The sequence below is a fragment of the Condylura cristata genome, unplaced genomic scaffold (genome assembly GCF_000260355.1).
Source record: "Condylura cristata isolate star-nosed mole 26May11 unplaced genomic scaffold, ConCri1.0 scaffold00007, whole genome shotgun sequence".
Taxonomy (NCBI): Eukaryota; Metazoa; Chordata; class Mammalia; order Eulipotyphla; family Talpidae; genus Condylura; species Condylura cristata.
This window is the reverse complement of record NW_004567108.1, coordinates 26,666,042-26,676,470: the sequence shown is the minus strand read 5'-3', so window position 1 is coordinate 26,676,470 and position 10,429 is coordinate 26,666,042.

The window sequence follows — 10,429 nt, the reverse complement described above, 5'->3', positions numbered from 1 at the left end:
TACTGAATCTCAATCATTATTAAACTATCCTAAAATTACTTTGGAGTAGTGTACAAAGAAGTGCTAATATCATAGGATAGTTCAATAATGATTGAGATTCAGTAATGATTGAGTCATATAGGGGTTATATTTTATTTTTTGATTGAGATATAATTGCCATATATTATAGAAACTTCAGGTGTACAACATAATGTTTCAGTACTTGTATATATTGTGAAATAATCACTGTAATAAATCTAGTTAACATCATTCACCACACAGAGGTATAATTTTTTTCTTATGATCAGAACTTTAAAGATTTACTCTCTTAACTTTCACACAGTATTGTTAACTATAATCACCAGGCTGTATATTACCTATTACTTATTTATTTTGTAAGTGAAAATTTGAAATTTTTGAGCCCCTCCATCAATTTTGCTGACTCTTCCACTCTGCCTCTTTGGCAACCACTAATGTTGTCTATATCTATGAGCTTGATTTTTGTTGTTGGTTAGATTCCACAAACAAATGAGATTATATTTGATTTGTTTTTCTCTGTTTGACTGATTTTTCTTAGGTTAATGTCCTTAACACCCATCCATATTGTTACAAATGGCAAAATTTATTATTTCTTTTATGACTAAGTCTCATTCCACTCTGTGTGTATACTATGTGGCCTTTACATAGACAGTCATCTTAATGTGATTCAGTAATCTCATTTCTTCCACCTCTGAACCTTTAGCTCTCTGGCAGCACTGGTTGTATTACATTTTTTATTTTTACCAGCTCTATCTTTTTTTTCTCTTACTCAATGTGAACTATCTCAGGGCAGAAATCATATTTTGCCCATGTTCATATTTTAAATGTTTAATAATGCTCCTGGTTAATAGTCGTTCATTTAAAATATGTGCTGTAACTAGCAGGACTTTGATACTGCCCAAAGAAGAGGAAAAGCAAGGTCTGGTAGCTCAGAGGCAGTGTTTTTTTTTTTTTTTTTATACAGTTTTTTTACATCACTTTGTACATTTTTTTTTTCATCTCAATTGTAATCCCCGCGGGTTTCCCATCACCAAGTCACCCGTGTGGCAGTGGGGTTTTTAAGCATTAGTAAGCAGGAGATTAGTTAAATAAAATCACTTTGGAGTAGTGTTCAAAGAAGTGCTAATACCACGGGACAGTTTAGTGTGACAATTCAAAGAATTGCTCAGATTTTCTGAGACTTTTTATTTCCAAAAGACCCAAGAACAACTGTCCATTTCTGATGTGGGAGCGGTATCTCAAGCTTGATGTAGTCTGAGTTATCGAATTCACTGATTCCTTTGAGGGAGGAAATTATTTCCTTTGTTTCACAAATTCTAACTCTGGGCTTGAGAATGGGATTTCCTTCCACTTATTTATCTAGTCACATCAATCATTCAATAGATGGTTTATGAGCTATATTAATGTGTCAGGATTTGAAAACTTGAATTTATGCAATTTGTTTCCTCTTTATGGAGGTCCAAGATGATAAATACTAAAATCTGCTGAGAAACTTTACCTCATACTGGTGTGCCGGGAGGTGAGCTGGGTGACTAGTTAGTTACCTAGGAATGTGAAGGAAAGGAGTCCAGGTTTGTGGCAAATTCCTGACAAGCCTTGGTTATTTTCTTGTTTGGAAACTAGAACTTAAACAGAAAACTTTAATAGACAGATTTGGGTACCTTAAAAGTCATATTCTTCTTCAGCATTTTTGGAGGAGAGGTGAAATAAATACCCCATGGGCTTGATTGTGTTCCTTTGATGAAATTCCCATTTGAAAGCCTAAACTTAGACTCTAAATCAAGAATGTCAAGTATGACAAATACCTTTTTTCAGGGAACTAAGATCTTTGGAGAAGATTTATAAAGCTTACTTTGTATGCAAGGCGAACTAAATGGGAAAAGAAAGAAAAATTGTAAGGCATCGGTACTTTTCTTCCAGGGTTTAAGAAAACTACTGTTTACTGTGTGGAATTTGGGGTTATTGAATGGATTCAATGAAGATTACTGTAGGGAAAAAGGACTACACTTCATCAGGGCTGCATGTAGGCAGAACTGGGAATCAGGCCAACTTGGCCTTCAGAACTTTCAACTTCCCTTTCAACGCTCTTGTCTCCCAATGGCACCTGCCTCCCTCCCAGCTCCAGATGCCCCTTAATCCTTTTTCCGCATTGTTTTCATTTACCAAAACATGACTTGAAGGACAAAGCCTACATTCTCAGTTATAAATGATGGAAGGAGTTTAAAATATTTCTGATTTAGACATATCTGTATTTTAATGTGGGATCAAGTCATCTTTTCTAAGGTTTGAATGTGAAGTACAAGAAATAGAGTCTGGGAATCTTTGATAGTCTGGCCTTCCAGGGTTTTCACAGACCCCTCCCTCTCTTCTTTATTTCCTTACTTCCCTCTATCATTCTTTCCTTCCCTCCATTCCTTCCACCTGTAGGGAATTCCTACAATATCTCAGAGCCTCTTCTACCTACTGAGTATAAAGCAGTAAACCAGAAGTTTGGAACCAACCCTTATAGAACTTTCATTCTAATGGTCACATGAAAACATCTAAATAAGTATATCAATTATTTATTTGGGATAAATTATACAAAGAAAATAAAACAGGGCAGTAGGTAAGAGTGTATATGGAAGTTAGAAGAGCAGAGATCTCCAAAGAAGGAATAGTTGAAATACTTCTCAAGAGAGGGATATGATAGAGAAACCATATCTTCTACGAAGATCTCTGCCAATGGTGGTCTAGGTAGAGGGAGAAACTTGCACAAAGTTTCTGAAGCAGGAATGAATTTGTTTTTGAGTCAATGAAAGAAGATTAGAGTAATGGGGATACAAATGGAAAGAGGAAGAATGATAGATGAAGTTGAAGAGGAAAAGAAGGGCAGAATTAAGTTCTTTTCATCCATGTAAGGAGTTTAGATTTGAGTGCAATGAGAATTCACTGAATACTGTCAGCATTTGACAGCACCGATCTATGTTGTCAAATACTTTTTAACCATTCCAGCCATGCTGTTTCCTATTACATTATTCTGTAAGCCAAAGATAATCAGCTCCTTGGAGAACTCTTCATTAGTCCATAGAATCTTTTCTTCTTGGGGCACCTCTAACACTCTCAGGGATGCTCATTTTTTGCTTGGTATATTCTTCTTTTTGGCTCATCAAATCTTCACCACAGAGACAGCATAAGCTCAGTGAACTTGGGGTCATGTTTCCAGAGATCATTGTTTTTTCCCATAATGCCTTCCAGTGTTTTTCTTGTGCTTCCAAAATCACTCAATAATAATTATTAATGAAGTACTTGGTTCCCTGAAGGAGCTTTGAGATGGAGAGAGGTGCAAGTTTTTATTATGGCCCACCATAGTACTCACGGAAGTGTCATGCACAGAGGAAGTCCAGTTATATAGAATACATTTTAATCATAGGATTTGGTAAAATAATGATTAAGATGGTTTGTGATAGGCACTGGCTTGTCAGGGTGTTAGTAAATCAATTTCAGTCACAAATAAAGTCGTTAAGCATGTTAATAATACAATAAACTGAGTTAAATATGTATTTATTCAAGGTTCAATTATTTAGTATACAAACTGGGTTGTAGGCCAGTGGAGTGGGGGCGGTGAGAGGGTTTACCAGAGACAGAGTGGGGAGTAGAACAGGCCAAATGACAAAGTACACTGCTGAGGGTGGCAGCAGGTGGGTCAGGAGAGGTCTGTTGCACCTTGTGGGTCACCCCCTTGGCTGGGGATGGAATTCATGCTGAAATGGCTGTGGCTAGCTTTGTAGTTCATGTGAGTGCTTCAACCCATAACCAGGAAGGGCCTAACATATGTATCTTGTAAAATGTTTTAAATAATCTAGAAGTCATATGACATTTTAAATTATCTAGAAGGTGTAAATCCATGAGGAAAATTAAGAAAGTATATAGGCTTACATTAAGTAATGTAAATAAAGCTTTTTCTAAAATTATTTTTTTCTTTTTCACATTTGAAGTACATGGAAAACTGTTTTATTGTTTTGACTTTAATTTGACTTCAACTCTACTTTTTCTTTTTTTTACTGCAGAATATAGTAAGCAGGTAGGTTTGCTTAGGCGCTATGTCCCAAGGGTATACAGCTTCTGGAGCCAGGTCCACATTTGTAGTTAAAAGTCTTACAGGTTAACTGTTTCATCTCCTTGATTATTTAAAGTTGTTTTATGTTTTGAAATACAACATTTGCAGCCCCACCCATTCCAGTAGGAGAACCTTTGAATAACCTCTGCCTTTGTCAGCTGTTTGTTGACTGTTGAAAGGTTGAGGTATTCAGCAATATTTCATAATAATGATAAATCAATACTTCTGGGTAGTAGTTTATAACTCAGACTACCTAGTTATTCCATTTGGAATCCATTAGCAAGTATACCTACATACAACCTACTTTCAAATGAACACCCCTAAGAACTAGGTCTGCTTCTGCTGGAAAGTTACTCTTAATTTTAATTCTTTCTTAATTTTAATCAGCTCTTAATTAAAATTTTTTTTTCTTAAAATATGCGGCAAAGTCGTGTTGTACTGTAAATCTTTAACCCTTGTGGGTTTGAAACATCTATGATTCCCAGATTCTTGCACGTACTTTAAAAATCTCTAGTGCAGATGGGGATTGGAAAGTTGGTGGTGATATTATTATCCCTGGGGACTTCACTTTTAAGCCTGGGGAGTAGCTGCCAACATTTATTGAGATTCCCACGGGTCCTGACATTAAGTTCACTCTACACGTCATCTCGTTTTCCCAATGCTAACAGTCCTATGAAATAAGAACTAATAACACTACTTTATAAATGAGACAGCTAAATCACCCAGATGTGACCTCAGTTTCTGCTTTAAAATTCGTGTGGTAGTTCCTGATTTCCTACACATTCATGAGGTGAGCATTACAGGGTGCGTGTGCTTCAGCCAAGGTAAAAAGAAATGATCTTTTAGGATACACATAAGGTTCGGTAAATGGCTTTTCTCCCTGATGTAAAACGGGAATTGCTTACAGAAGAGGCGTCAGAGAGGAGTGCGCCACAGTCTAGGTGGACAGATTACACGTACCCAGGGGGACTAACTGAAAAGTTTACTTAAAAGCGGAGGCCTTGAAAAGGAGCCTAGAAACCGCGCCCAGGTCTGGAACGCCAGGGCAACATCAGGGATCTTGGTTCTTAGGCAGGCAGGTCAGCTTAGGCGCCTCGCCGCTGGAAGAATCCATTAGGGGTGGCCAAGGCAGGGTGATCCCGACGCCGGAGCGCGGACCTAAATGCCCGCTGAGCAGACAGGGGCGCACTGCCTGGGACGACCACCCCCGCTCAGCTGGTCAGGTGAGCGCAGCCAGGAGAGCTGCGACTCCAATTGGAGTTGAGAAAGGACCGGGTGGGGGAGGCAGGCTGAGCGGGAGGAGGATGGAGCCACTTTCCTGACGGATAGCGGGAGGAAGAATCTGCAGCTTGAGAGAAGCGTGGGGCTGGAGCTAGGCAGCTTGAGGGCGTGCGAGGAAGGACCTGCGGGGACCTCAGGGCGCGTGCGGATGTCGGTGTCCCCGGGGCCAGGTAGGCTGGGCTGGGAAGCGGTGCGGCGGGCTTCCCGGTGCGCCATGGAGCGCCGTGGCGTCCGCAGAGGCGCGGGTGGCTGCGCCGGCACCTGTTGCTGGAGGTGGGAGGCGGGGGCGCAGGCTGGCGGCGCTCCGAGCCGCGGCTAACGGGGTCAGCCTGGTGCGCTGCCGGCGGCTGCGCTTCTTCCCGGAGCCCTCCTTCTCCCGCGCCCTCCTGGGCCGCCTGGTCTCAAAGGTGAGAAGTGAAGGAGCAGAGGAGAAGTTTCCTTTCTTCCCCTTCATTCTGCTTGAAGTGTGAATCTTAGCTTTAATTTTTAAAGTTTTTGGAAAAATGCAGCCAAAACCAGTGCAGCAGAGGTAATAATAAGTAATAATGAGAAGGCTGAGATAAGCTCATAGATTCCTAGGTTCCAAAATAATCGCTATGTCGAAAAACTTTCAGTGAAATATGTTGATTTTAGGGCTTTTGAAATGAGGCTGGGGTTACAAAAAATGTATTCTTAAAAAACGTACACATTTTAAATGTCTTAAAGCTATTAAACATTCCCCCCCCCCTTTAAACTAAAGTTAAGGAATAATGGCAGCGTTCATCAAAGGGGAGGGGGGGGAGAAACTGACTTTAAGAGCATTGTTTACTTATTCCGTGTAACTTATTCCATGTAACTTTACGTTTAAGCCAACTTTTCACATTTCACATAACCCACAATCTTTGAAAATGTGTTTATAAGTAAACTGCTCACACTTTTAGAAATTATTCTATCGAATCTTAAGGTAGTATAATTACTGCCAATTAGAATAAAACTCAAAATTTACCTTAAATAATATAACATGTGTAAAAATTCTTGCTGATGTTATTACTATAGATTTCTAAAAGTGCTTTTTCCTCCTCTTTCCTGTGTCATTTATCAGAAGAACTAAATCAACTCCTACAAAAAGCATTAAAGAAAGACAAAAAAGTCAGGATTGAAGCGAACACCAGCAATTTATTCTTGGTTAATTTCTTAGGCTACTTGGGGTGGGATGGGGGCTTGGGGATGGGGATGGGGTGCCAAATACACTCTAACCTGTGTTATAAAAGAATAGTGAATGTGCAGTTCGATAGTTCATGTTGGCTGTGCCATAACCATAACTTTGCATGTTGTGGACTTTAGTTTTTTTTTACTTATAAAATGAAGGGACTGGCTGAAGTGATTGAAAGGATTTATTTTGGCTAGAAATCTTATTTTAAGATTATAACTTAAAAAATAATCAATATATATACAGCAAAAAAAAAAAAAGTATGATCAAATCCTATCTCCACTTCTTATTTCCATGTTGTTTCCAATATTTGTTACTCCTTATTGGATGACTACTATGCAATGAATTGAGAAACCCTTTATACAGATTATTTTATTTAACAAAGCAACACTATAAATTAAACAGTATTGCCCCATTTTATATACACTGATACTGAGTCAATGAAATTTAAGTTACACTGGAAAGTTCCCCAATTAGAACTGGATTAAGATTTCCCCTAAGTTCTCTTATCAACACTGTATTGAATGGAATGAGTGCCAATGGAAATTTACTTACATATAAATTGAAATTATCCTACTCTAATGTGTAAGTCCATAGTGAGGTAAGGTAAATTATGTGAGTTTTGATAACATCAGATGTAGAAATGATGTATCAACATTTACATATCTAATAAGAATTTTGTGCTATGTATATCGAATATTGAATGCCAAGTATATTTTTTAGCAGGAAATGATAGTGAGCTATATTTAGAACAGACTTAATTATGTGTAATGAAAGTAACTCAGTAATGTGCGAAATCAGAGGCTACTTAAAGCACAAGTATTTCACATGTTGTCCTACTTGCAGTTACCCTTGCCTGCCCTATACCTATGGAAAAGAATGTTCACAGCAAAATTAGCAGTGACCAAATATTTCTATGATAGGTGACCTTTGTACACCACACTCATTGAATATTCACTATAATGTTATATGTCAAGAATTCTGCTAGGCCCTTTAAAATAACTATATATCATCATCAGTTAAATACTATTATCTTGATATCTACAAATGCAGAAAGATCTATTCTCTGAAAGAACCCACAAAAAAAGTACATTTGTATTTGCTTGGGTATGTGATTTTTTTACTGTTCTGAAATGCTTAGGTTGTGGGCACAACACTGAAATCTTAAAGTACTGAGAGGAGACTTGGAGCCAAACTAGATTATTTTACATTTGGGCAAACTGAAACCTGAAAAAATTAGATACTCATTTCTAGTCACACTGCCATTTTCTCATATGACTTTAGTAACTCGTGCCTTGTTGTAAGCTAACAAGTAAGAAATATGTTAACAGGGTAAGTTGGTAATTAAATGTCTGATGTATTGCCACTCAACCACATAGTGCCTTTATACCCTTTCTAATAGTGCTATCTTACTGTTACTGAAATCGGAAGGTGTACCAATTACGATGCCAAATCTTTGAGACAGTGACTGGATTGTAGATCTCTAGTGTCCAGTGTTTAGCAAAAATGGTTAATAGTTCAATAAATGACTGCTATCTATTTGCCTGTGGCAAGTAAGCATTTTGAGCATGGGATCCATAATCTGCTGTTACACTTGTATTTCATGTAAAGGACAAGTAGACTTTACAGCTGCTTTTAAAGCATATTGAGCTCCTTAGATGCTGATTGCATCATTTAGAATTTAGTATTGAAACATAGTATGTCACCTTGGAAACGTTTACATGGGCATTTCCCTGATTTTGTGGGGAAAAAAAAATCACTAAGTGTCACACGGTTGAGTATACATCTTTCCCCACCCTACCCTGCCTTGACTCAGAAATAACTTTTTTGTCTGAATGTAAAGGTAATACTAAGGCATGTATTAAATTCAGACAGTAGAGAAATAAGGAAAATTCACCAGGAATTCTGCTGACCTCAGGTTGTGATGAACATCCAGCCAGAGAAATGTCTTTCTTCTCTTAAGTCTTCCCAAATCAGGGTGAGGACTGAATTATTTATGGCAACCATTTATGGTTTAAAGTTTTATTTGTGGTTTAAAGACGTATTTAGCCTGAGTATTCTGTCACTCTCAGGCAGCTGAAGCTTTCTATAAAGATATTTGTTAAGGAATGAAGATGGACACACTACTGCTAAACCAGACTCTATTGCTTTCCCTACCATGCCTGCTTATTTCATATTCTTCTAAGGCAGAATTGGGGACTTAGGAGGTCTCTTTCACACATACAGGGAGTCTCCCTATATGCCAGGGTATTAGGCCACACAGGAAGCCACAGCACCCTAGCTCTGAGAGAGGTGTGGCAGAGGAGGAGAAAGGTGGAGCTGAAACACAGGAGACTGTGGTGGTACAAAGGCTGTGTTTTCTGATTCCACTGTGACACACTATACACTTTAAAATGTTCCAGACCAAGTCCCTCCCCCAGCTGCTGGGCAGGTGGTCATGGGGCCCTTTCTGATGCAGTCAGGCGTAAGTCTGGCTATACCTCAGAATGAAGGCTGGATGCTGATAGGGCATTTCTCATGCATTTATTCAAGATTCTGAAATCCAAGAATGTACTCGCTTTCATAGAAAGAGTTTGGAAAACTGACTTGGAATAATTATCCGTAAAAAAGTTTCCGACCAACACTCATGATGTTACTAGGTGTAAAGAGGGGCTTGGGGTTTCTTTGAGGAGGACCCCAGTAGCTCTTCCCATATGTATTTGAATGAGTTACATTGAAAATACTCATATTTTAAAAATTACGTTATTTGTTAATTTCATAATTTGTTAGTCAAATTTCCTTTTCCTTATGCACATTTTCATGATTTATATATATATATTTGAGCAAGAGTTCTTTCATGCTTTATATTATTAGGAGATTAACATGGCTTACATCCAACCATCTGTTCACATCTTGGCACCTCAACACTTTGGAGGTGCTGGTAGGGACTAAATAAATTTCCCACATTTTAAAGGTTAGGGAAAGAGCTACCTTTATGAATAGATTTCAAATGATTCTCAGCAAGACAATAGTGTAGAAGTGAAGTAAAAATGCATTTCATTCTCTGAAGCACAAGGTCCCCTGTCTGTCTTCAGTTTTGCTGAAAAGCAATTAGCATTTCAACTAGCCAATTTGGTTACATGCAACAAAGTACTTGGGTTTATAATTTGCTGCTCTCTGTCTGAAGCTGTTGAGCTCCAGCTCTTATGTAATCCTCTCCAAGTAGCCTTCTCTCCAGCATAGTTATTGTTGCTGGTCTTAAATAACTAATCAACAGTGAGTTTTCCTTGCCTTCAACTGTAGGGTGCCATAGGGTGAGGAAAATGAAATGCCAAGCTAATAAGGGGATGATTGTAATTATTAAATAGTCATTATTGAAATGTGGCACAGGTTGAAAGATCCAGAATAGCTTCAAATCAAATGTAATTTCAGAAAGCCATTGTGTGGCACTATTAATAGTTTATTTCTGCATGCGGTATGCACAATAAACAGTCTATAAATTGGAATTAATTGAGTAAGATGACTCAAATTAACAAAGAAGAAGTGATTCTTAACTATTTATGCTGACTTTTCTCTCTGTCTGCAAGAAAAAAATCTTTGGGGAACATGGAGAAGAGATTTTTCCTTAAATGTTATAATAAATGAACAATTGCTGAAATGTGTTGTGGAAATAATTCAAAGGTTTATGTTTGTGTGCTAAATGGAAATAAGATATTTTCCAGCTTCTTTGTCATGAATTCTAACAGTCAGATCATAGTAATATACTTCTTGTATGTACTAGTATTTCTCTTAAAGAATCCACTGTAGTTTGTGATAATTTTTTTGTTAGGATAATTTATCCTTTAGTTCAGGGCATGGAGCATTGA